Genomic DNA, 27,411 nt, shown 5'->3' on the forward strand with positions numbered 1-27,411 from the left:
GGTGTGCTTGCACTCAAGTGTGAGTGTTTGGAAAAGGGAGGTGGTGGGGAAACTAGTTGACTTTAACTACTTTTGAGATCTAAAAAAAAGTTTAGCAATCCCATCAAAAAGTGGGCGAAGGACATGAACAGACACTTCTCAAAAGAAGACATTTATGCAGCCAAAAAACACATGAAAAAATGCTCACCATCACTGGCCATCAGAGAAATGCAAATCAAAACCACAATGAGATACCATCTCACACCAGTTAGAATGGCAATCATTAAAAAGTCAGGAAACAACAGGTGCTGGAAAGGATGTGGAGAAATAGGAACACTTTTACACTGTTGGTGGGACTGTAAACTAGTTCAACCATTGTGGAAGTCAGTGTGGCGATTCCTCAGGGATCTAGAACTAGAAATATCATTTGACCCAGCCATCCCGTTACTGGGTATATACCCAAAGGACTATAAATCATGCTGCTATAAAGACACATGCACACGTATGTTTATTGTGGCACTATTCACAATAGCAAAGACTTGGAACCAACCCAAATGTCCAACAATGATAGACTGGATTAAGAAAATGTGGCACATGTACACCATGGAATACCATGCAGCCATAAAAAGGATGAGTTCATGTCCTTTGTAGGGACATGGATGAAATTGGAAATCATCATTCTCAGTAAACTATCGCAAGGACAAAAAACCAAACACCGCATATTCTCACTCATAGGTGGGAATTGAACATTGAGAACACATGGACACAGGAAAGGGAACATCACACACACTGGGGCCTGTTGTGGGGTGGGGGGAGGGGGCAGGGATAGCATTAGGAGATATACCTAATGCTAGATGACAAGTTAGTGGGTGCAGTGCACCAGCATGGCACATGTATACATATGTAACTAACCTGCACATTGTGCACATGTACCCTAAAACTTAAAGTATAATAATAATAAAATAAAAAATAAATAAATAAAAACAAATAAATAAATAAAAAACAGTTCAGTCATCTGAAAGACAGTAATAGGAGCTGGGGGAAGAAAATCCCACCACGTAAATAACTTCCAATCCAGGCAGAGATGCTGAACTATAACCACAGGTATGGCAACCAGAGAGAAAAACAGATGCCAAACAATGCTTAAGCCTAAACACATCATTCTGAGTTTCCAAAGAACCCCGTGAAGTCAGTACTGTTATCCCCTCCTTAAAAAAAAAGGTCATAATAAAAGGAAATGTACATCAGAGAGGTGAAGAAGTTTGCCTAAGGTTACAGTTAGTGTGGAACTAGAATTCCAAGTTACGCTAATGGACTAAGGTAATTCCAAAACAAGAGTAGGAAGACAAGGATTAACTCCTTGGATGATTATCAGCTCATGTATAACATTCAAACATGGTTGACTTCAGGAACTGGATTTAAAAAGAAACCTGTATCAGGGTTATCACTACAGTGCTTCACTTGAGTGTTAGAGGGATTAAGATGAGAGGCAATGAAAGGAAAACAGGGGGGTGCCATAGGAAGTTCGTGCAGTGCTGCCTGGAGAGGTTTGAATGCACAGCACAGATTTGCATGTATTTCTCATGTTTGTGGGAAAGCAAAATTGTGTTAAGATGACCAAACCCAACTGAAACCTTGAAACCTAAAAATGTGAGAACTTTATTATTACAACAGGAAATACATATAGTGAAACATCAGTTGGCTATTTGGCTAGAGTGCAGAACTAAAGATCAGGTAAATCGTGCCCTTAAAATGTGAAAATCATGTGGTATCTTTAGCCCGAGTTTCTTTCACAATTTATAAGGTAGGAGTGTTGGCTCCATACAAAGGTTTGTGAAGGTTAAAAAATTAGTTCTGGGTGTTGTTTTCAGCTATATCCTGAAATAAGGAATGGTCCCTCCTAAAATACATTGGTTCACTGCCTGCCTGGCATAGAACCACAGGCTTATTTTTTGAGTCCTTTATAAGAAGGTACTTCAATTAACAGACCTGCAGAGGATGGAGGTCATCAGTATCTTCTTCACTCTCAAAGTGTGCTTCCGGGAACACCTTCCCTGAGAGAGGCAGAACAGGTGCACTGAATGATGAACGCTCAGCTATTTCCATCATCCTTAGCTTCAAAATCTATGTCCATCTAGAAAATTCTTCTTCTTCTTTTTTTTTCAAGACCACATCTCACTTTGCTACTGAGGCTGGAGTGCTGTAGCCCAGTCATGGCTCACTGCAGCCTCAGCCCACAGGGCTCAAGCGATCCTCCTGCCTCAGCCTCCCAAGTTGCTGGGACCACTATATCTGGCTAATTTTTTATTTTTTGTAGAAACAGACTCTCGCTATGTTGCCCAGGCTCGTCTTGAACCCCTGGGCTCAAGTGATCCTCCTGCCTCAGCCTCTCAAAGTGCTGGGATTATAGGGGTGAACCACCGCACCCAGGCAAGAAAATTCTTTATATATATTTTGGCTTCCCTCTCCATTTGTTCTTTCATTATAAATAGGTTTGACAAATTTTCTGTGTTCTTTTGGAAACAGTAATGTATGTATATCTCTCTGGGAGTTCAAAATATTATTAAAGGATTATATTCTACTTAGGCTATTTTCTTAAGTCTTTTCTCGTCTTCTGATCACATGGGGAGGAGGAAAAGCGGCAACGTTTTCTTTTTTAAAAAAATACAGGCCTATGATAGCAATAACCCACCAGGTGTCACAGTAGGCATTTAGTCATTGCCAATGGAATGGAAGAATACATGACTAAATTTTTAGTGACTCCTAGCTCCGTCCCCATAGCTCATTAACTTTTTAACTTTCCCAAGTGCCCTTACAATTCAGTCCACAGGAATATGTAATATTGAAGATTACAATTCAATTTTTGATGTGATTTGATGCAGGAGGGGATTTATTCTGGCTGCTGTGTTGAGAATGACAGGGACAAGATTGGAAGTAGGAAACCTAACTGGGCCACTGCAGTGATTAGAGTAAGACATGTCATCTCCTTGGCCCAGTGAGGTGGGCAGGGAGAAGGGGTCAAACCCTAGGTAAACTACAAAGGTGGAGCCCACAGGGTTTGCTGGACAGGTTGGATGTGGAGGGTTGAGAGACACGGCCATGTGGAGGGGCCCATTAGGCCGTGGGATCTCCTGGCACTCAGGGTTGAGGTCCGAGCTGGTGATACATCCAGGAGTTGGCAGGACAGGAGTGGTATGGAGTCATGGAACTGGGTGAGCTCACCAGTGGAGGGCTCACACCTGCATTTGCAGTCACAGGTCTAATGTGAGCCTACAGAGCTTTTAGGGTTGTCCAAAAATCACATGTCGGCCTACTTTAGAAATAAGGATCATAGGGCTGGGTGCGGTGGCTCACGCCTATAATCCTAGCACTTTGGAAGGCCAAGGCAGGTGGGTCACGAGGTCAGGCGTTCGAGACCAGCCTGGCCAACATGGTGAAACTCCATCTCTACTAAGAATACAAAAATTAGCTAGGCGTGGTGGTGCATGCCTATAATCCCAGCTACTCAGGAGGCTGAGGCAGGAGAATCACTTGAACCTGGGAGGTGGAGGTTGCAATGAGCCAAGATCACGCCACTGCACTCCAGCCTGGGCAACAGAGCGAGACTCAAAAATAAAAATAATAATAATAGAATTAAATTGAAATAAGGATCATAAACCTGGGAGCCAGAATTTCTTCCTGTGGGAATCTAGAGCCTTCACTGGTCATCACCAGGTAATAGCACTGGAGATAAACCAGCGGGATGTAACTCAGATCCTCAAGGAAGGCAGAGTAGGAGGAGGGAAAGCTGGAAGGCCTGGGTTCCAAGCGCGTTAAGAAAATTATCCCAGTCATCAAGGACTTTCACAACCTTCTCATGCGGTGGTCTGATGGCTTGCTTAGAGATGAGGAAACCCAGGCACTGGCTGCTTCACTTCTTCCCATGTTACCAGGGAATGAAATGTAACTCACAGCCTGTCTGGCCAGCTGGAAACTTGGGGCCTGCTCTTTTCTCCCCTGGATCTGTTGAGAAGAGACCAGAACCTTATCTAAAAGGGGCAGGTTTTAAAGTTGAAGTGTGTGGCTCAAATATCTTTAAAATTTTATTTGCTTACAAAGAAAATATGTTTTTGTGCACAGCATTTTGTAATAAACCCAATACAGCCAAGCTTTCCTCTAGCTTTTACATTGCACTAGATGAAGTTGCTGACTTGCATTTTGGTACAAAGTTTAGATATTTTTGTTTTGTTTTTGGCTAAACATTTATAGTTGAATTCACCTGAGTTATTTATAGTTGAATTCACCTGAGTTGAACTCACCTGAGTTGCATTCATGTGAGCTCTATGGCTATGAGCTCTATGGCCCTTATTACTGTAATAAGCCATCATTTTTGAACAATAGCCTCACATTTTCTTGGTGGAGAGTACTCAAACTTAGAGATTAGGTTGAAATTAACAGTGGTCTGAATTAATAGATATTTACCAGTTATTAACAGTTAACAATTATTAGAGGCATCTTGTCTTTTTGGAAATCCTTTGTTCCCCCTTTCTTAACCAAAATGATTTTTGCCCCAGTCTGTTGATTCTAATTGGACAGTCAAGAGGGTCTTGCCACCCAAGTCTTGATCTGAGATCAACATTGTGTAGGGAAGCCGAAGTCCTCGTAAAATTAAATTAGTCTTTAATTAACTGACTACTTATTAGTGCCTACTCATCCAGACTCCCTTACCCAAAACTAATTTCCATCCTCCCCCATCCCACCCATGGCACCTCTTCCCACACTGTGTGAGGGCATCATTTTGTGGGTCCCCCCTCAACTGATTGTCATACATGTAACATATTAGACATGCTATTTGAAAATTAAAAACATATTTCTATGCTATTAAAGGAGTTTGTTTAAGAAATAAGGCAAACGAGTAACTGGCCTCACCATTCTCTTCCCATGCTAGAAGGGAGCGCACATGGTACTGTGACTGAGGACGCGGTTACTGAAAGCGGGGCTGTGACAGGCTCCTGGGAAGTGAACTTTGATGCAAAGGTAGCCTTCCAGTTCACCCCCAGGAAAGCTGTCACAGAGGTCACAAAACAGAATAGCTCACCAGCCAAATTAAGATCCTCAAATCACAAAGTTTAATGTATCCATTTAAACCACATAGTGAGCAGCAAAGGAACACAGGTGGGGCCGGTCCGCACACCTACGTGGAAGGTCCTCACTTTCTCATTTCTGCACCATCCGCACTTTCTGGCTCTCTGCTGCACGGGCCTTCCCTGCCAACGGCATGGGCATGCAGACCAGACCAGGGGTGATGGTTAGAGAATAGTGTCATGAACACATGGACAATATTGCTCTACCTGTCTCCCCACCCTAATCACCCCCACCCCCAGATGATTTTAGAAGGATTCCTGGACATCTTTCCATCCATAAAGGAAGTACTGCAGTATGTATCCCTAAAACCTAGGATTATTTTTGGTTAAACATAACCATAATATCATTATCACACCTAAAATTAATAAACAAGACCTCCTTAATGTCATCAAAAACTAGCCAGTGTCCAAATTTTCCTATTTGTCTCATAGATTCATGAGAAAATTGTTATATCTTTTGATGTCCATGTGCAAAAGTTCCTGTAGGTGAATATAAGCCTAGAAGGGAAATTTCTAGGTAGTGTCTGTCTTCAGTATTTTTAGAATATGCTGAATTGTTTTCCAAAGAGGTTGCACTAATTTTATATTCCAGTAACATTGAGGAAGTGTTCCCCTGGCTTTGCATCCTAGCCAATACTCGATACTGTCAGATTTTAAGAGGTTTTCCAGTGTGAGGCGTATAAAAAAGGATGTCATGGTTTTAAATCACATTTTTCCAATTTTCCCACAAAATCTTTTTGAGTATGTCGTGGAATATTTTTTAAAAAACAATTACAGGAGTTTTTCTACAATGCCAGTACTCATCATTTGTCAGCTTTATAAGTAGAAAAACATTCTCCTACTTTGTGACTGGCCTTTTCACTTCCTTAATGATGTCCTTTGTGACCAGAGATTCCCAACATAATATAATCACATTTATCACACCTTTCCTTTGCATTTTATGCTCTTTGTGACTTTATCTGAAAGAGCCATTTCCATCCCCAGGACAGTCTTCCATATTCTTAACATTGTATAGTTCTACATTTTTACATTTCAGACTCTAGTCCACCTAGCATTGACTTCCGTGCCTAAGATGAGACAGAGATCCAATTTCAGTGGAGAAAACCGTTCGACTCTGCATCATTGATTGAATCATCAATTGCTTCACCAAAGATCAGCAATAAATCTGACATAAATCATTTCTGCATCTGATTCTGGGCTATCTGATTCTGGGCTTCCTATTCTAATTCATTGATACTTTTATCTGTCCCATTTTGAGCGCTATATAGCTTTAAATAAGGGCTTGATATCATGTAGGACAAGCTCCCACCACTTACTATCATGTCTTATCTATTACAGATCTTTGCTCTTCTATATAAACTTAAGAATTCGCTTGTCAAGTTCCATGAAAAATTATTAAAATTGCATTAAATCTCAAGATCAGACTGGAGAACTGACACCTTTTCAACGTACAGGATTTCTGCCCATGAAGGCAGCACCTCTGCTTATTTAGGTCTTTTTTAAAATGTCTCTTAATAATGCTTAATAACTTTCTTCATGAAGGGCTTGCAAATATTTTTCCAAATTTATTCCTAGATAATTAATTTTTATTGCTACCATAAATGGAAACTTTTTCTTCCCCCTCAAGGAGCCTTGTTCTGTTGCCAGGCTGGACTGCAATGGTGGGATCTTGGCTCACTGCAACCTCTGCCTCCTAGGTTCAAGCGATTCTCCTGCCTCAGCCAACCAAGTAGCTGGGATTACAGGCTCCTGCCACCATATCTGACTAATTTTTTGTATTTTTAGTAGAGACAGGGTTTCACCATGTTGACCAGGCTGGTCTCAAACTCCTGACCTTAAGTGATCCACCCGCCTCGGCCTCCCAAATTGGGATTACAGGCGTGAGCCACCGCACCCGGCCAAATGGCAACTTTTTTCTTTTTTTGAGATGGAATCTCACTCTGTCGCCTAGGCTGGAGTGCAGTGGTGCAGTCTCAGCTCACTGCAACCTCCGCTTCCCGGGTTCAAGCGATTTTCTTGCCTCAGCCTCCTGAGTAGCTGGGATTACAGGCACCCACCACCACGCCCAGCTAATTTTTTTGGTATTTTTAGTAGAGACGGGGTTTCACTGTGTTGGTCAGGCTGGTCTCGAACTCCTGACCTCGTGATCCACCTGCCTCGGCCTCCCGAAGTGCTGGGATTACAGGCATGAGCCACCGCGCCCAGCCAAATGGCAACTTTTTAAGTGAAAGCTTTTTATTTTATTTTCCCTCCAAAAAATATTTATTTATTTGTATTATTTTTAAAGACTTTTATTTTAGTTTCAAGGGTACATGTGCAGGTTTATTATATAACTTAACTTATGTCATGGGGGCTGGGCTGGGCGCAGTGGCTCACGCCTGTAATCCCAACCCACCTTGGGAGGCTGAAGCTGGTGGGTCGCCTGAGGTCAGGAGTTCAAAACCAGCCTGGCCAACATGGTGAAACCCCATCTATACTAAAAATACAAAAAATTAGCTGGACTTGATGGTGGGCACCTATAATCCCAGCTACTTGGGAGGCTGAGGCAGGAGAATCGCTTGAATCTGGGAGGCAGAGGTTGCAGTGAGCTGAGATCGCAGCATTGCACTCCAGCCTGGGCAACAAGAGCAAAACTCCGTCTCAAATAAATAAATAAAATGATGTCATGGGGGCTTGCCGTACAGATTATTTTTCTCTGCTCCTCTCCTTCTTCCCACCCTCCACTCTCAAGTCGACCTCAGTGTCTGTTGTTCCTCTGTTTGCGTCCATGAGTTCTCATCATTTTAGCTCCCACTTGTAAGTGAGAGCGTGCACCATTTGGCTTTCTGTTTCTGCGTTAGTTTGCTAAGGATAATGGCCTCCAGCTCCATCTATGTTCCTACAAAGGATATGGTATCATTCCTTTTTGTGGCTGCATAGTTCTCTATGGTGTATATGTACCACGTTTTCTTTATCCAATCTGTCATTGATGGGCATTCAGTTTGATTCTGTGTCTTTGCTATTATGAATAGTGCTTCAGTGAACTTATATGTGGATGTGTCTATGGTAGAATGATTTATATTCCTTTGGGTATATACCCAGTAGTGGGATTGCTAGGTTAAGCAGTAGTTCTCTTTTTAGCTCTTTGAGGAATCGCCACACAGCTTTCCACAATGGCTGAACTAATTTACACTCCTACCAACACTGTATAAGCGTGACCTTTTCTCCGCAACCTTGTCAGCATCTGTTGTTTTTTGACTTTTTTCTTTTCTTTTTTTTTTTTTTTTTTTGAGACGGAGTCTTAGTTTGTTGCCAGGCTAGAGTGCAGTGGCATGATCTCCGCTCACTGCAACCTCCACCTCCCTGGTTCATGCGATTCTCCTGCCTCAGCCTCCCGAGTAGCTGGGACTACAGGCATACACCACCATGCCCAGCTAATTTTTGTATTTTTAGTAGAGACGGGGTTTCACCATCTTGGCCAGGCTGGTCTCGAACTCCTGGCCTCATGATCCGCCCCCCTCAGCCTCCCAAAGTGCTGGGATTACAAGCGTGAGCCACCTCACCCAGTATTTTTTGACTTTTTAATAATAGCCATTCTGACCAGTGTGAAATGGCATCTCATTGTGGCTTTGATTTGCATTTCTCTAATGATCACTGATACTGAACTTTTTTTTCATATGCTTGTTGGCTGCATGTATGTTTTCTTTTGAAAGTGTCTGTTCATGTCTTCTGCCCACTTTTTAATGTGGTTGTTTTTTTTCTTGTAAATTTGTTTAAGTTTCTTATAGATGCTGGATATTAGACTTTTGTCAGATGCATAGTTTGCAAAAATTTTCTCTCATTATGTAAGTTGTCTGCTTACTCTGTTGATAGTTTCCTTTGCTGTGCAGAAGCTCTTTGGTTTAATTAGATCCAATTTATCAATATTTGCTTTTGTTGCAATTGCTTTTGGTGTCTTCATATGTCCGGAATGGTATTGCCTAGGTTGTCTTCTAGGATTTTTATAGTTTTGGGTTTTACAATAAATAAATAGCAACTTTTTAAAAACTATAACTTTTTTGTAATGTTTATGTAAACACTTTTATAAAATTTCATTGTAAAGCAAATGTATGTCGGTAACCACAACCCAGGTCAAGAAACTGCACATTCCCAACACTCCAGAAGTTCCCTTCCCAATCACGAACCCTTTCAAAGTTAACCGTTTTCCAGGAAATTATGATAGTTACTTCCTTGCTTTTCTGTATTATTTTACAAGCTAACTCACATCCCTAAGATAAATCGTTTGATTTTGCTTCTTTTTGAACTTTCATTAAGATCACAGGTTGCATTGTTTTGGGTCCATGTCATTCTATTCAACATTATGATTGTGAGGTACATGAGAGTCATTGGCAACTTCATTCACTTTCATCGCTGTATAGGGTTTTATTATCTGAAATTTCCACAACTTATCCAACCTACTGTTGATGGACACTGGATTGGTTCCAGTGTGCGACTGTAATAAACAGTGCTGCTCTGAATGTTATCTGTCTCTTTGTGCATATAGGAGCCTGCAAGGGATGTGCCTAGGGTGGAATTGCAGCATTCCAGGCTGTTCCTATGCCCCGTTAGGAGATAATGCCAATGGCTTTCCAAAGCAGTGATGCTAATTTACACCTGCGGTGTCTGAGAATTCCGGTTGCCCCACATCTCTTGAAGCGCTTGGTATTGTCCATCTTTTTTCATTTTAGTCATTCTTGTCAGTATGATGATATGTCATCGTGATTTTGTTTGCGTTTCTGGTAAATAAAGCAGCTGAGCACATCTGCAGGTTCATTGGCCATTTAGTCATCTCCCTTTCCACACCTCCTGTTCAAACCTCCTTTGCTTTTCTGTATTGAGTTGTTTCTTCATATTATTTCTTTGTAGGAGTTATTTTATATTTTGGATACAAGCCAGTTGTCAGTTATAAATGTTGTATTTATTTTATCCTACTCTGTCTTGCCTTTTAATTAACTCAGGGATGTCTTTTGACAAAAAAGTAGTTTTAATTTAATGTAGTCTAATGTATTAATATTTTTCTTAATGCTAAATGATTGTTGTTCCCGTTTTATGAACTCTTTCTCTATCTCAGCAGAATAAAGTTATTTCCTATATTATATTTTAAAAGCTCTATGCTTTCAGAAGCCGAGGTGGGCAGATCACCTGAGGTCAGGAGTTCAAGACCAGCCTGCCCAACATGGTGAAACCCTGTCTCCACAAAAATACAAAAATTATCTGGGCTTGGTGGTGGGCACCTGTAATCCCAGCTACTTGGGAGGCTGAGGCAGGAGAATCACTTGAACCAGGGGGGTGGAGGTTGCAGTAAGCCGAGATTGTGCCATTGCACTCCAGCCTGGGCGACAGAGTGAGACTCCATCTCAAAAAAAAAAAAAAAAAAAAAAAAAAAAGGAAAGACTTCCAAGACTAAACCAGGAAGAAGCTGAAACCCTGAATTAACCAATAACAGGTTCTGAAATTGAAGCAATAATTACTATCCTACCAACCAAAAATAGCCCAGGACCAGACAGATTCACAGCCGAATTCTACCAGAGGCACAAAGAGGAGCTGGTACCATTCCTTCTGAAACTATTTCAATCAATAGAAAAAGAGGGAATCCTCCCTAACTCATTTTAAGAGGCTAGCATCACCCTGATACCAAAGCATGTTAGACACACAACAAAAAAAAAAGAGAATTTTAGGCCAATATGCCTGATGAACATCGATGTGAAAATCCTCAGTAAAATACTGGCAAACCAAATCCAGCAGCACATCAAAAAGCTTATCCACCACGATCAAGTCGGCTTCATCCCTGGGACGCAAGCCTGGTTCAACATACACAAATCAATAAACGTAATCCATCATATAAACAGAACCACTGACAAAATCCACATGATCATCTCAATAGATGCAGAAAAGGCCGTTGACAAAATTCAACAGCCCTTCATGCTAAAAACTCTCAGTAGACTGGGTACTGATGGAACATCTTTCAAAATAATAAGAGCTATTTATGACAAACCTACAGTCAATATCATACTGAATGGGCAAAAACTGAAGCATTCCCTTTAAAAATGGGCACAAGACAAGGATGCCCTCTCTCACCACTCCTATTCAACATAGTGTTGGAAGTTCTGGCTAGGGCAATCAGGCAAAGAAAGAAATAAAGGTCATTCAATTAGGAAAACAGGAAGTTAAATTGTCTCTGTTTGCAGATGACATGATTCTATATTTAGAAAACCCCATCGTCTCAGCCCAAAATCTCCTTAAGCTGATAAGTAACTTCAGCAAAGTCTCAGGATACAAAATCAATGTGCCAAAATTACAAGCATTCCTACACACCAATAATAGACAAACAGAGTCAAATCATGAGTGAACTCCCATTCACAATTGCTTCAAAGAGAATAAAATACCTAGGAATGCAACTTACAAGGGATGTGAAGGACCTCTTCAAGGAGAACTACAAACCACTGCTCAACGAAATAAAAGAGGACACAAACAAATGCAAGAACATTCCATGCTCATGGATAAGAAGAATCAATATCGTGACAATGGCCATATTGCCCAAGGTAATTTATAGATTCAATGCCATCCCCATCAAGCTACCACTGACTTTCTTCACAGAACTGGAAATAACTACTTCAGAGTTCATATGGAACCAAAAAAGAGCCCGCATCGCCAAGACAATCCTAAGCCAAAAGAACAAAGCTGGAAGCATCACGCTACCTGACTTCAAACTATACTACAAGGCTACAGTAACCAAAACAGCATGGTACTGGTACCAAAACAGATATATAGATGAATGGAACAGAACAGAGGCCACAGAAATAACACCACACATCTACAACCAACTGATCTTTCACAAACCTGTCAAAAACAAGCAATGGGTAAAGGATTCCCTATTTAATAAATGGTGCTGGGAAAACTTGCTAGCCACGTGTAGAAAGCTGAAACTGGATCCCTTCCTTACACCTTATACAAAAATTAACTCAAGATGGATTAAAGACTTAAATGTAAGACCTAACACCATAAAAACCCTAGAGGAAAACCTAGGCAATACCATTCAGGACATAGGCATGGGCAAAGACTTCATGACAAAAACACCAAAAGCAATGGCAACAAAAGTCAAAATAGACAAATGGGATCTAATTAAACTAAAGAGCTTCTGCACAGCAAAAGAAACTATCATCAGAGTGAACAGGCAACCTACAGAATGGGAGAAAATCTTTGCAATCTACCCTTCTGACAAAGGGCTAATATCCAGAATCTACAAAGAACTTCAACAAATTTACAAGAAAAAAAAAACCCCAACAAAAAGTGGGCAAAGGATATGAACAGACACTTCTCAAAATAAGACATTTATGCAGCCAACAGACATATGAAAAAATGCTCATTATCACTGGTCATCAGAGAAATGCAAGTCAAAACCACAATGAGATACCATCTCATGCCAGTTAGAATGGCGATCACTTTTTAGTCAGAAACAACAGATGCTGGAGAGAATGTGAAGAAATAGGAACGCTTTTACACTGTTGGTGGGACTGTAAACTAGTTCAACCATTGTGGAAGACAGTGTGGCGATTCCTCAAGGATCTAGAACTAGAAATACCATTTGACCCAGCCATCCCATTACTGGGTATATACCCAAAGGATTATAAATCATGTACTATAAACACACATACACACATGTGTTTATTGCGGCACTATTCACAATAGCAAAGACTTGAAACTAACCCAAATGTCCATCAATGATAGACTGGATTAAGAAAATGTGGCACATATACATCACGGAATACTATGCAGCCATAAAAAAGATGAGTTCATGTCCTTTGCAGGGACATGGATGAAGGTGGAAACCACATTCTCAGCAAACTATCACAAGAACAGAAAACAAAATACTGCATGTTCTCTTTTTTTTTTTTTTTTTTTTGTGACGGAGTCTCACTCCGTCACCCAGCCTGGAGTGCAAGGTGCGATCTCTGCTCACTGCAACCTCCGCCTCCTGGGCTCAAGTGATTCTTCTGTCTCAGCCTCCCGAATAACTGGAATTACAGGCACCCGCCACCATGCCTGGCTAATTTTTGTATTTTTAGTAGAGACGGGGTTTCACCATGTTGGCCAGGCTGGTCTGGAACTCCTCACCTCAAGGGATCCACCTGCCTTGGCCTCCCAAAGTGCTGGGATTGCAGGCATAAGCCACCATGCCCAGCCAAAACACTGCATGTTCTCACTCATAGATGGGAGTTGAACAACGAGAACACATGGACACAGGGCAGATAAGATCATACACCAGGGCCTGTTGGGGGTGGGGGTAGTGGGGAGGGATAGCATTAGGAGAAATACCTAATGTAAATGATGAGTTGATGGGTGCAGGAAACCAACATGGCACCTGTATACCTATGTAACAAACCAGCACGTTGTGAGCATGTACCCTAGAACTTGAAGTATAATAATAAAAAAAGAAAGCTCTACCATTTTACTTTTAACATTTAGATCTACACTGCATATAGAATTGATTTGTGGTTTTTTTTTCACCTAATTGTATGCAGTTCTCCCAGAATCTCCCAGGTATTAAAGAGATTGTCTTTTATTGTAAATTTTGTCCATATATGTGGGAGTCTTTTTGTGTGCCCTTTACTCATTTTGTCTTTTCTGGGCCTATTGCTATAGTATTCTCATAACTGATAGAGCATTAGGCTTTTGTACTCTGCCTCCTCTTTCTCTAAACCCCTCTGTGTGGTATCGCCTTGTTTCTCAGTGCTGTGTTTCAGATAATTTATTTTGCTCTATCTAGTTCACTGATTCTATCTTCAGGTTTGCCTGATCTATTTTTCAGCCCACTCACTGAATATTTACTTTCATTTATTTTATTTTTCCACTCTAAAAACTCTATTTCGTTCTTTTTCAAGCATCCTTGATTTGTTTTCATAGTTTCCTAATATTTACAATTTAGAACTTCATTTTAAAATTTATTTAACTTTATTAATAATACTTACTGCATTTTCTGTGTCTGATAATTTCCATTATCCAAATTCGTTGTGAGTCTGATTTTACTGACCCTTATTTCTCTTGGTTCTGGGTTTCTACAAGAAGTAAAAATATCAATGAAGTACCATGTTAATACATACTATTTACTTGATGCCATCATTGCTTATCATAACTTTCAATTCAAGAGAAAGAAAGCTGCCATTTCATTATTTGGGGGGAACGTCAGCATTTTCTTATCCTTTTCATCTAGTGACGATACCATAGTTGAATTCTCTTTTTTTTAAGACAGAGTCTCGCTCTATCACCCAGGCTGGAGTGCAGTGGAACAATCTCCACTCACTGCAACCTCCGCCTCCTGGGTTCAAGAGGTTCTCCTGCCTCAGCCTCCAAGTAGCTACAGGTACGTGCCACCACGTCCGGCTAATTTTTTAGTAGAGTGTTTACTAGTATTTAGTAGAGTATTTGCTAGTATTTTTAGTAGAGACGGGGTTTCACCGTGTTAGCTAGGACCTTGTGATCCGTCCGCCTCGGCTTCCCAAAGTGCTGAGATTACAGGCGTGAGCCACCGCGCCCGGCTGAATTCTTAATCCACACAGTTAACCCCATATTGATTTACTGTCTTAGACTACTAGAATGAATAAAAAGAATATATATATATATACACTCACACACATATATAGATATTCCTTATATATGCATTCCTTTTACATATATATATATATATATATATATATATATATATATATATACACTAATTCCCTGGTAAGAGTAGTGGGTGGTACTTCCCCCTGGCACCTCACCTTCCGAATTTATAAGGCAAAGTGCCAGGGGGATGTATCACCCACTACCTCTTACCAGGGAATTAGGAAATAATTCATAGCCCTCCAACTCCCGCCATTATCCCTGGATTTCCATATTTCTGTCTCTGGGCTGCTGGCCCATCTACTTCTGAAGGCCCGGAAGCCCAGTGACCTCCCTCACTCAGCTGCTCCAAGCCAGAAATCCTGCCCTCTGTGTCCCGCTCTGGCCAAGCCTCCCATCCTGCCAGCACCCTGCCGCACTTCTCCCACTTTAATTTGTTCTTTGATCTCAGGGAGTTCCACATCCTCCATTCCTCTGGGCAGAGAAAAGGCAGGAGCCATCCACAACACAAAGTGTCAGAACTGCTTGTTCCAGGGACAGGGGAGCTGCGGTCATCCCAGGAGAAGGAGGTTCACCCCTCCTGTGATCTACAAAAAGAGAGAGCCTTCTCTTCAAGATTGTATTTAAGTTGTTTTTTTTCTATTCTTTTCTAACATCTTACAAGGATGTTAATATCAATTCATTTTTTTCTGCAAATGTAAGGTTTGTCCACTTCATTCAACTTCGCGGCATTAACCTTTTTTGGATTACAGAACTCCTTAAGAATGTAACTTTAAAAAACACACCAGGGAGCCTCTCTCCAATAAAATCACATGTACATAATTGTAGACAACACATTTTAAGGGGTTTACCCTTCAACTTGATGAATCTTAACTTAAGTGCCCCAATCTACTATAACTTTGCCAACAGATTCCGCATTCAGTGGGCTCTCTGAAGACTTTTACTTGTAAATTTTTCACTGAGCTTACATTTACATTTACCAATATTCCTACCTCCTTTCCTGATTATGTGACTCCACAAGGCTATTTTTTTTTCTTTTTCTTTTTTTTTTTTTTGGAAATGGAGTTTCACTCTTGTTGCCCAGGCTGGAGTGCAATGGCATGATCCCAACTCACCAGAACCTCCTTCTCCCGAGTTCAAGTTATTCTCCTGCCTCAGCCTCCCGAGTAGCTGGAATTACAGGCATGTGCCGCCATACCTGGCTAATTTTGTATTTTTAGTAGAGACAGGGTTTCACCATGTTGACCAGGCTGGTCTCGAACTCCCGACCTCAGGTGATCTGCCCGCCTTGGCCTCCCAAAGTGCTGGGATTACAGCGTGAGCCACTGCGCCTGGACCACAAGGCTATTTTAACTCAAACTAGAACTTGTGAACACTGGGGAAATCACGGAAACATTTTTTGAGATTTTGAAAATAGAGTATATACAATTTTGATTAGCATTTTATACTCAATAATTCTGTTCTGGAGGATATCTTGAGATCACAGATATTGGCTAAAGAAAAGAGCCTCTGCTTCTGGCAAGAGACACTAATCTACACCAAAACCAGTTATGAGATAAATGAAAACAAATCCCTGTTAACAAAGATGTTGTGTGTCTGTATGTGTGTGCAGGTGGGATAAAAACAATCTCTCCTGCAACTTGCATGACAATCCGGAATAGTGACTGATGCATTTACATAGGCTGTATGGGTTGGCTTAAAGTTAATGTCTATAAAACATTCTAAATTGATAGAATTGGGGGCTATCCTGGAAAAGAACTATGCTGCAATTCCCTGGACAAAATCCAGGCAGAGTTCTGCCTTCAGCTTTGGAGCCACACTAGCGTGCCCGGAGGAACAACATCCATCCCATTTCCAGAAGGCAGAAGTCAGTGCTGCCCTGAGACAGAGAAGAGTTTCCAACCCTTTACCAGTCATGGCCAGCAGCGAACATGGGGTCTCTGCTCTGCAGGCCGCTCCAGAACCCAGTTTTCCTGGGCTTTGTAAAAGTCACCTGCTGTGCGCTGCATATTTATGAGAAGAGACTGTGAGAGGTACATTTTAAGATGCAAGATACTTTAATTAAACTATTAACTCGGCTGGCTTAGGCCTGTAATCCTTGCACTTTGGGAGGCTGAGGCAGGTAGATCACTTGAGGTCAGGAGTTCGAGACCAGCCTGGCCGACATGGTGAAATACCATCTCTACTAAAAATACAAAAATTAGCCAGGTGTGGTGGTGTGCACCTGTAATCCTAGCTACTTGGGAGGCTGAGGCAGGAGAATCTCTTGAACCCAGGAGGCAGAGGTTGCAGTGAGCCGAGATCGCACCACTGCACTCCAGCCTGGGTGGCAGAGTGAGACGCTGTCTAAAAAATAAATAAATAAATAAATAAATAAATAAATAAATAAATAAATAAATAAAAACATTAACTGTTCATTTCACTCAACCTGGAAAGCACTCCAAATAGATAAGCAGGTGTTGACGAGCCTGAACCCCAGTGTTTTTACTATGCCACATCGAATTGGGCTAATGCCAAACATGGCTGTCCACAAACACACTTTGCGTGTGACCAGAGAACAGGGTGCATCTGGATCTCCCCCTGGCTGGAGGCAGGCACACCAAATGATGCAGCTGTGGGTCAATTTCAGCACTAGATGACAAAGGACATCTACTTCTTGAATGTGAGTTTGCAAACCCTAAATTGGATACTCCACGTGACTTTGTGCCCAGAACACAGGGAGGCCATGGTGGTCATAGAGGGAGCGTAGGCTTCAGTGCCAAGCCTGTGTGATGCCCAACTCAGCCGAGGACCCGCTGGGGCCTGCAGCCTCCGTCTCCCCTTCTCTATGGGGTTATTGGTCACGGATGTGAGGTGCCCGGCACACGTACTCTGTTGTAAGTACCCTACTCAACAACTGCTACCTGAATGGATGTAACTTATGTAACTTTATGCAAAGAACTCAACATTCCAAGAGCCCGTACCAGGCCAGGCGTTCTGTCAAGCACCTTACTCACATCACTGCATGTAATCCTCCCAGCAAGCCCAGGAGAAGGTATCACTGTATCCACCACACAAAGAAGAAGACTGAGGCCGAGCTGGGCTGAGGTACGCAGGCCGTCAGGAAAGTGGATGCTGCAGGCCAGGCATGCTGACCGGAGCAGCTAGAATGCTCCTCTGCTTCACTGCGAGAAGAGGAGGAGCGGGATTTATCTTGTGGAAGAAAACCTGAGCTAGAAGCAGGTGATATCGTGTGGAGCAGCACAGCCCTTGGCCCTCCCGGGGCTCCCAACATGGGCAGAGGGTGGTGGAGACAGAGTAGATGAGCAGCCATATTCAGTGCCACCAGGGAAGGAAAATGTGATGGGGACATGAACGGCCTGGGGGAGCCCAGAGCTGGCATCCCCTCCCCTAGGGACATCCAGAAAGGGTTGCAGAAGGTGGTGCAGGGCTGGCTGAGGCCTGCAGATGGAAACTGCCAGACCAAATCTGGAATTCAGGTTTCTTAGTTCCCAATTCTTTCTACCTTTCCCCTGCTAAATTCTTCTCAAACACTGTAGTGTGAGGGTTTGTTGTTGTTGTTTTGCAAGTATTTCTCATTTCTTTCTTTTTTTTTTTTTTTTTACTACTCACATGCCACATAGGGCCACTTGGTGTCTTGTCTTCTGCTGAGAATCTGTTTTCCTGGACAGGCTCTTGAATTGTAAGAAGTCAAGGGGGTTGGGCATGGTGGCTCATGCCTGTATATAATCCCAGCACTTTGGGAGGCCAAGGTGGGCGGATCACTTGAGGTCAGGAGTTCGAGACCAGCCTGGCCAACATAGTGAAACCCCATATCACTAAAAATACAAAAATTAGCCTGACATGGCGGCGGGTGCATGTAATCCCAGCTACTTGGGAGGCTGAGGCAGGAGAATCACTTGAACTCAGAAGGCAGAGGTTGCAGTGAGCCGAGATCATGCCACTGGACTCCAGCCTGGGTGACTGAGCAAGACTCTGTCTCAAAAAAAAAAAAAAAAAGAAGTTGAGGGGAAGCAGTGCCGGAGGCTGTGGGCAGCCGGGCTTCTGTCCCTGTCTCCCTGGGCTGGACCGCAGCCTGCTGGTGTTGGCATGGGATGTGCACTCCAGCTTTGGGAAGCAAAGGCTACTTTCACATTTGTTGTTTTCGTTACATTCAGAATATGAAAATTAATTTTTAAAACAAAATGTGGTAAAGTTGGACTAGTGATGATTATTAAAATGTGTATTTATACATAAAATTCTTTGCTATTTTGGAAAATAGTACCTTATTGCCAAGAAATACCAGTTAGACCTCCTGTGATCGTCTGTGAGTTCATCCCCCTTGGATGCCGATCGTGGGGCAGCTTTGCCAGGTGACACCGCCATGGAGACGGAGGAAAGGTGGTGGCGGTTCTGGTTTTGTTCTGTCTTTAAGACAGATTCAATGTTAGATCTTTATTTCTCTAAAACCAAAACTGACTTCTCTGTCCTCTGGCCACCTCCACATCAAGATCCAGAATTAAATCACCTCCACATCAAGATCCAGTTGAGTGCAAATGGACTGGACCTTTCTGAATCCTACGTGGTAGCCACTGTCTACTGATGCCTTTTCTGTTTCCACAGAAACTCAGGTTATGAAGTCCAGTGCTACCTAGTGGGGAAACGCCAGACACTCACAATTCCAGCTCTCCGACTCCACGTCCCCCCACCCCCAGATCTAGCGCTAAGGAAGGACAAGGCCTCACTTGTGCTGCTCCTGACCCACCGGACTCTGGCCAGACCTCCAGCTCTGCCCTCTTCATCCACATCTGCAAACCAGCCGCTCCCCTCCGCAGTTGGCTGGGGGTAGCACCAAACAGAGAAAAGCAAACACAGGAGAAAGCTGTCGGACTCAGCACTCCTTGAATACACAGTGGCTGTTGTTATAATGTCCTCAATATTTTTTCTTGCTGGAATCCTTGGGCAGGGATTCATCTTGAGGGAAGGAGGATGAACAAAGCCCCCCACATCGCAGGCCGCGTGCGTTCTTGCACGCATGCCTTGTATGGATCGTGTATGAGGGACATTAAAACCCACCTATTATTAGAGCCACAGAAACTGTATTTCCCTTTTACTCTGGAAGAGAATTACAAATAAAGCCTGGTATCTAACGGGTCTAAACCCAAGAAGCTGGGAGCTGAAAGAGCACCCTCTGTGGAAGCAGACGCCTCCGGAACAGGTTAGGATTTCGGTACCGGCTCTGCTGCTCGCGGGCTGTGAGCATGAATGTGCCTCCCTAGCCTCTCTGAGCCTCAGTTTTCTGATCTGCAATATGTGACAATGATTAGTTACTCACAGGGCTCAAGGTGAAGTGACATCACTTTTATGAAGAAGCTCACAGCTTGCCTGGATCACAGAGGCACTCAGAAGTGCTTAGTTCTCTTAATGCTAATAAAAGATACAACTTCAGTGCACAGTGTCCCCTCCCCTCCCCCACCTACCTCATGGGGACAGAGGCCAGGAGGCTGTGCCCCACGGGGAATTCCCTTCAGACCTCGTCCAGCCCTGGAGGCCAAGGGAGTGCAGGTTACGGGGGGGCCCTGTCCCAGGTCGAATTATTGCCCTCTGGTGACAGTCACAAGGAGGTCTCTCTGCTAACACTGCAGTGAAAGCTTCCCTGCCCTCCCTCACTTGGTTCTCACGACAGCTCTGTGTGGACATGAAGTCATTCCTGTCCTTGCTGGTTCACTTTTGAACCAGCTCTAGAGCCAATAAATGAATGTCTGATGCTCCCCAGCTGGGCTGACAGCAGAGCCATCCGGGACTCTGAGGAGGGCTGCGAGGTGCCCAAAGGGCCACAGAGCAGCAGGTCGGGGCTGATTCCCCTTCATGTGGGGGCAAGACAGGTGCCCTGCGGCCCTGCAGGCCATTTGTCTCTGTACACACCACACAGCAAGCACCAAGGCAGAAACAAACACACAGTCTCTTATCAGCTCCTAGGAACAGCTGCTGACAAATTGCTTTTCTTGGGAAAGCACTCAGGCCTATAGGAGGAGACACAGTAATCAGAGGAAATGGTACCTGCCTTCGAGGCACTTCTACTTCTCAAACAGCTAAAGAATGTAATTCAAGGATGGTAATTTCAGCCCCAGTTTCTGCAGGAGTTGGTGAGTGAAGGCCAGAGATCCAAGAAGGCTTCCTGGAGGAAGTGATGGGGTAGCAGAAAAGAGGAAGAGGAAGTAAAGGGAGTGGGCCAGACCTAGTTGAGCCAAGTTGCCTGTCTTATTTGAGGGGAAGTGAAGTGGGGAAAGGAAGCAAGCACAGATTTCAGCTGGAATAGTAGAGGGAATGCGGTCTGGTGTGCATGGAGGCCTTCTGAAACGGTGTCTTCATGCCAGGAGTGCTTTGGCATGGTTGTGAGCCTGGCCTGGCCCAGCAGTAAGGAGGACTTTTCCCCGTTTGCTATCTCTGAACCTCTCAGAGTGGCTGCCTTCTCACGTCCTCCCTAGCAGGGAGCCCCAAGGCGAGGCTCTTCCAAAGGCAAGGGGCCCTGGCAACTCCCCACTGGCCGTGCTTGGTGGGCTTGCAGCAACCTCTGGGAGCTTTGCAGACCCCTGTCCTCGGACACTCAGCAAGGAGGTTGAGGGTCAGCCCGGTCACTGTCTGTTTGGTCCAGGAATTGAAGCCCCTCACTGTGCGGAGAGGAGCATCCACAGGTTTCAAGGCTTCTGTTCAACCCTCTGTGTGCAAAATAAACAGACTTGGGTAAATTCTGAGGTTGGCTGCAGACACGTCAACTGTTCCGAAGACACTTTGTTTTCCAAAAGAGTTTTTCTCGGTCATCTCCATGTCTGAGAATCCTAGATCTTCATGTCTCTATACACACACTGTAAGAAAATGTAATGTACATCCATCATCTCACACATTTGTCATTTCCTTGCTTTGGAGACGTTCAATATCCTCTGTTTAGCTGTTTAATACTATACAATATGTTATCATTAACTACAGTCATCCTACAGCAGCAGAGAGCACTGATCACTATACATTATATGTATCGAAACATCACCATGTACCCCATGAATAAGTACAATTATTATTTTTCAATTACAAAATATAATTTATAAAGAAGAAAATGCAATGCACATCCATCATCTCAAACATTTGTCATTTCTTTGTGTTGGAGACATTCAGTATCCTCTGTTACGCTGTTTGATACTATATTCTATATTATTGTTAACTGTAGCCACAGAGAGCACTGATCACTATATATGTATCAAAACATCGCCATGTACCCCATGAATACATATAATTATTATTTGTCAAATATTAATTAAAAGTACAATCAAAAAAAGAAAATGCAATGCAAACTAAAGGGAAAAGAGCAAACAGGATTTTTGAAAACTTGTTCTTCCATCTTTTTAAACTTAAAATTTGTAATGTTTATTAGCTACAAAACTAAATAGGATGTTTCCTAATCATGTACATTAAATGCCATAAACTACTTCAAATAACTCCATGCCACCTGGAAGGAGCCTTACCTTCACTGAAGGTTAAGCACTAAGCTACTTGGATATTCTCCTTGGACGGGCCACATACCTTCCACCTTTTGCCTCCTTTTGTGTGTGAGAAATATATATGGATTGGCTGAAGGAAAAGAAGACCTAGACCACCAGCATTTCGATCCAGCCCTGCTGTGTTTCTGTAATTACTTGGATTGGTTTAATCCAAACAAAGAGAATATTCTGAAGATGCTCAATGAAATTCTGATGGAAAGGATGGCTGGCCAAGAGACACCCTCCGATCCCCAGGAGCTGCCACACGCAGGATCCAGGCTCCCGTGGGAAAGCCTCAGGACCAGGGGCGGCATTTGCATTTCCGAGGCCAGAACACACTTTTCCTATATGTTGCCATTTCCCCAACTATTCAAGCTGATTAAAGGATGCTAGAAAATTACTTAAGCCCTTAAATTGCAACAACAAAGGCTTGGTTTCTCTTTTCAACCAAAACAGCACGGCTGCCTGATTCAAATGCTAATAGCCGGGGCCTGAATTGGTCACTAAATGAGAGAGACACCTCTCCCTGCAAATGACCACAAAGCCACTCCTTTGCAGTGACAATCTGCAGGATTCTCCCAGTTGGACGTTCTGTTAAATTGCTCCATGGGAAGCATCCTCGCGGTGGGCTGGTTGGTTTCTGGAGAAGATTGCCTTCTATCTGGCCGGGGCTGACTCTGGAGGAGCTAGGAACCACCCATCTCCCTTGTTGCAGAGCCAAGAGGACATTCCAGCAGATCTGGCACAGCTTTCAAATTCTTTGTTGAGGAAAAAGGCCCCAGTTTTAGAGCTGGTTGCTACCGTCTCAACTCATCCTAATTTCAAAATGGCTCTAAAGACAGAATGTGGTTTCTCAGCTCCTTACCACCCCATCTCCACACCTCCCTTTGTACCCTACAGTCCCTTCTACCTGGGGGATGGGCACTGCCCGCCACTGACCAGATCCCCACTCCCTGGCTTGCTTCACCTACCCCCAGCTCATGAAAGAGGGCTTGGGGCCAGATGAAGGAAGTTCCAGTCCAAACTCTCCCATGTAGGGAGTGACCTCGGGCCGGGTACTGGGCTCTGTCCACCTGGGTACACTGTGGACCTGTTCAGTATCAGGGGAATAGGGAGGCCAATCTTCACACAGCTGCAGTGAAGGCACACACAGATTATACGGGATTTGGAGTCAGCAGGCCAGAGGGCAGATTTTACCTCCTCCACCATCCTGACTCTGACCAGGCTACATCTCATTCTGAGCCTCAACTTCCTTCTCTGTAACATTGCAAAGGTAACAGTACCCATCTTGCGAGGTTTTGCTGAGCGTTAGACGGTATACAAGTATACTATGTATAAGGCAACAGGGACTGTGCCTGGTGTGCCCAAGATTAGTGGATGGAGCTCCCATAGGCGTGCAGTTAGTGTAGACAATGGAGAGGTTTTGAAATGTCTCTCCTCAATCTCTATTCCTCTCTTTTGCCATTATTACAGTATGTCTTTCTAATGTTAAGTTTTGGATTTGTCTTATCTACCAATTATGCAATTGTGCTCATTATTGACTCTGCACCTACAGCCCAGCCCAGTGTGGTATTGGAAATGTAGTGTCATTGCTCAGGGAGTGATACAGTCCACGCTCTGTTGGCAGGTGCATTCCTGAGAGTTATTTCTATTCTGTCAATACATGCATATTTGGTAGGGGCAATGCTAATTTTCAGTTGACATGAGTAATATAATTTGTCAGTTTCTAGTCCTGAGGGAATTGTTCTTGATCCTCAAAGATGATGTCCACTTTTCTCTCACCTCTACCTTCTGCTTCCTAAATTCCTTGACAGTCTCAAAGGCCAGGGGTTACTGTTGTTTACTTTTTACATTTACATTATGCCTGGTTCTTTCCTATTGATTAGACATATGTCCTTCCTTTACTGGCAAATAGTTTTAATACCATTTTATAGAATAGCAATTTCTTAATATATCTAATATGAAAGACTGTGAATATGGCTGTGCAAAGTTGTATTTAAAATAGATTAAGAGCCAGGCACGGTGGCTCATGCCTGTAATCCCAGCACTTTTGGAGGCCGAGGCAGGCAGATCACCTGAGGTCAGGAGTTCAAGACCAGCCTGGTCAACATGGTGAAACCTTGTCTCTACTAAAAATACAAATATTAACCAGGCATGGTGGCAGGCACCTGTAATCCCAGCTACTCAGGAGGCTGAGGCAGGAGGATCACTTGAACCTGGGAGATGGAGGTTACAGTGAGCTGAGATCACGCCATTGCACTCCAGCTTGGACAACAAGAGTGAAACTCCATCTCAAAAAAAATAATAACAATATAAAAAAATAGATTAAGATATGTTTTAGAGCCAGGCATGGTGGCACATGCCTGTAATCCCAGCACTTTGGGAGGCCGAGGCGGGTGGATCATGAGGTCAAGAGATCGAGACCATCCTGGCCAACATGATGAAACCCCGTCTCCACTAAAAATACAAAAATTAGCTGGTCATTGTAGCATGAGCCTGTAGTCCCAGCTACTCAGGAGGCTAAGGCAAGAGAATCGCTTCAACCCGGGAGGTGGAGGTTGCAGTGAGCCGAGATCGCGCCACTGCACTCCAGCCTGGCAACAGAGTGAGACTCCATCTCAAAAAAAAAAAAATTTAAAAAAAAGATATGTTTTAGAAAGGAACTTAACTTCTGAAGAATTCCGTATTACAAGGAGATAGAACACATCTGATACAAGCATCAAAGATTGATTTTGCTTTGGGAATCTTTCTCATCTGATTTACAAATAATCCTGTTCTGAAAGAAATATTTAATTTAAAAAAATGTTTTACGTTCCTATCTTAACCTCTGCTTTTTAAAAAATGTTTTACATTCATATCTTAACCTCTGCAGCTAGAATTTAAGATTGTCAAAGATGAGAATTTAAACCTGTTTATATTGCCAACGTGCAAATCAATGTATTGCAATTGTACAGTAGGTACATACTGTAAAATTTTCCATGATGATGACATTTAGCACGTATTCTCCCCAGCTGACATTTATGATGCTTTGACTTGAGGCATGCTTATGATGCTTTGACAAGGCGGAGGCCTTGACCTTCCAGTGTCAATTGCTCAAGAAGGTAAAGCTCCCGCCGCTGGAGATCAAGATGTCGGATAGAGCGCTAGATACCTAAGCTAAGACTGGTAAAAAAGAGATGGATGTTGTCTTAGCATAACACAATGAAAGATGGTATTCTGTACAGTATTTAAAATAATATTTTAAGGATTCAAAAATAGTGCCATAAATTATGTCATTCTAAATTTTAAAAATGAGGAGAAAATAATTTTAAAATACATAAAGGTAGCTTAAAAGCTAAAATAAAACCCAATTGCATTCCAAGTAATAGAGTGTTAGGTTAGAGAAAATTTCAAATAGATGAAAGTTAACCAAGAAGCAACTAGGAACATAAAACGAACGGAAAATGAAAGGGCAAGCCGGAGTGGCTGCTCACGCCTGTGATCCCAGCACTTTGGGAGCCTGAGGCAGGAGGATTGCTTGAGCCCAGGAGTTCAAAACAAGCCTGGGCAACTTGGCAAAACCCCATCTCCACAAAAAATACAAACAATTAGCTAGGCATTTGTGGCACACACCGGTAGTCCCAGCTATCGGGAGGCTGAGGTGGGAGGATCACTTGAGCCTGGGAGGCAAAGGTTGCAGCGAGCCAAGATCACACTACTGCACTCTGGCCTCAGTGACAGAGTGAGACCCTGTCTCAATAAAAAAAGAAAAAAAATGAAAGGGCTAAGAGAATGATTGTGTAGCAGAAAATTCTGAGACCACCCCAAGGTCTGTGATGAGGAAACCATTATAGATCAATCCAAATGCGTTCTCATTCGGTGCTCCAAAGGATCAGTGCTATGATCAGGAACCATCATTTCATTTAAGCCAGATGTAATTTCACTTAAACGAGATGTAACTGGGCCAGCAATAGTCGTGGGCAGGTTACTTAAGTCAGGATTTCCCAGACTTACCTAATCATCAGAATCAAAGGAATGACATGAGAAGTGTGATAAAAATACAGGTTCTGCATCCCAACCAGACCCCCTAAATCAAAATCTTAGGGGAAAGCCCTGGGCGCTGTGTGTTTTTATCAAGTGCGCAGGTGATTGCTATGGTGTAGACCATTTGAGGGACACGCTATAGTCGAGTATGGGTTGGGAAGAGCAACTGGAAATAAACAGAGACTGGGATATCTTACAGACAGCCCCAAAACATGCACCCAATTTACCGTCGGATTCTTTGCTTGATGAATAGGATTTAAAGCTAGACTGTATTAGTTATATGACAGTATTTGTTTCATCAATGAAATGCCTCTGTGTGCATGTGTGTGTGTGTGTTTCCAGTTAATCCAGTTAGAGTGCTGGTTGTAACCTGGTCCCTAGATTTCTAAATACTTATGTTTATAGAATTTTATGGTCAAAATGACTCCCTACCAAGAGCATCTTGTCAAACTCCCTCCTTGTCCACCGAAGAGCTGTGTGCTGTTTAAGTTGGTATATCCCTGTGTTTATGAGTACACATTTAACGGCGGCAGAATTCTGCAGCCTCCATGGGTCACCTAGAGCCTGATGAATAAAGTAAGCAAAGTCCAGTTGTAGTTTTCATAATCCAGGACAGTAAGTCCCTGGAGGAAGATCTGTCCATTAAATTCCATGAGTTTCAGGAATTTGCACGGACCCTAAGATGCTCCAATATTAATAAGGTGACACACTGATCCCTGACATGCTCTTGGAAGATGAAGCCAGGCACAGCTGGCTCTGTGACTTGTTTTTCAGGTTAGTAAAGGTCACTCCCGGCCTTTACTAACATTCACCCAGTGCCTCGGCCAGGATCCACTACTATTTTCACGATGAAGAAAGCTGGATCTGCTTCCTTTCTTTTCTTCTCCACTATCGATTCTTCTGAGTTTCACTCTGAAATTCCAACACCTTGGGCCTTCTCTCAGGCTCACAGCGACTCAATCAATCAGGGTGTCTAAAGACCCTGTGGGTGGGGGAGGAAGGAAGGAGGCACAGAGACCCTGCAGAAATGACTCAGGAGCCCCAAGCAGCTCACCCTCCCTATCCTTTGGGTAGTTTTTCTGCAGTTTCTCACTGTTGACACTTCTTTTCCTGTATGAGTCAAGAAAGAAGGCCCTTAGAGGGAAATGAGACAG

The sequence above is a fragment of the Pan troglodytes genome, chromosome 5 (assembly GCF_028858775.2).
Source record: "Pan troglodytes isolate AG18354 chromosome 5, NHGRI_mPanTro3-v2.0_pri, whole genome shotgun sequence".
Lineage (NCBI taxonomy): Eukaryota > Metazoa > Chordata > Mammalia > Primates > Hominidae > Pan > Pan troglodytes.